We start from the raw sequence: 915 nt of genomic DNA, 5'->3' as shown, positions 1-915 counted from the left end.
TAGTAGGGCAGACAGAGCAGAGATGAGTGTGGGATGGGGTGTCTCAGGGCACTCTCTGCAGGGAGCACTGTGGCACAACAGCTAGAGTCAAAGTGGTACAGAGACCTGGTGTGTTCAGGGAGCTTTGTGCCTGTGTCATCCGGGCCAGACAACTGGCGCTGTAGTGAAGACTGATGAGCACTGATCACTGTAGTGTGTGCTGCACCGGGGCTGCCTTGGTCGGGTGGCTGGGTCTGCTGTGGGTCAGGAGCCCAGGTCTCGTTGAGACAGTAGGCCAGCGATGGAGCCCAGACCCTGTTCTAGTCCATGTTGTCAAGTTGGAGGGAGGACATAAACCTTTGCAATCACTAAGTCCTCACACCTTGAGAGGCTTCTAGTAGCTTATAGCTGTTTGGCAGGATTCTAGGTCTGGCTTTGAAATTTCCAGGTGAAAGAGTCTTTATGAATTTTTACTTTATTAATTTCTAGTCTTCCATTTTTATCAGGGAATGTTTGCAACTTTCCTATAGCATGGAACTTAATACTGCTTCAAAATATAATGTATAGGCAAACTGTCAGGGCTCTATGTTTACTTGAGCAGAAGATATATTCTCTCTTAGAGAGTATAATATTTGAGACACGACTTTAAAATCCACTTTAAGAGATGCTGTTAATGACTTTATGTCCATATTATTTGGTTCACGTGACCTATATTTAACTATAAGTGACTTAGGTCCCTATTAGTGTGTTTCTGTTTGTTTCTTCTTGAAGCTCCTGTTTATGAAGATTATTAATATCTTATTTTGAATATGTTCAAATTTCAAAGTTTAATGAAGGATATCAAGGAGGTGCTTGAAAAATCTATAAGAATGTGTGGGTGAAATAGAGAAAAATATAAAGGTCAGAAAAAAGACATTCCTACATAGTACAAGGCTA

The sequence above is a fragment of the Hyaena hyaena genome, unplaced genomic scaffold, assembly GCF_003009895.1.
Source record: "Hyaena hyaena isolate Hyena2069 unplaced genomic scaffold, ASM300989v1 scaffold_1703, whole genome shotgun sequence".
In the NCBI taxonomy this organism is placed as follows: domain Eukaryota; kingdom Metazoa; phylum Chordata; class Mammalia; order Carnivora; family Hyaenidae; genus Hyaena; species Hyaena hyaena.
Note: the sequence above shows the minus strand (reverse complement) of the source record.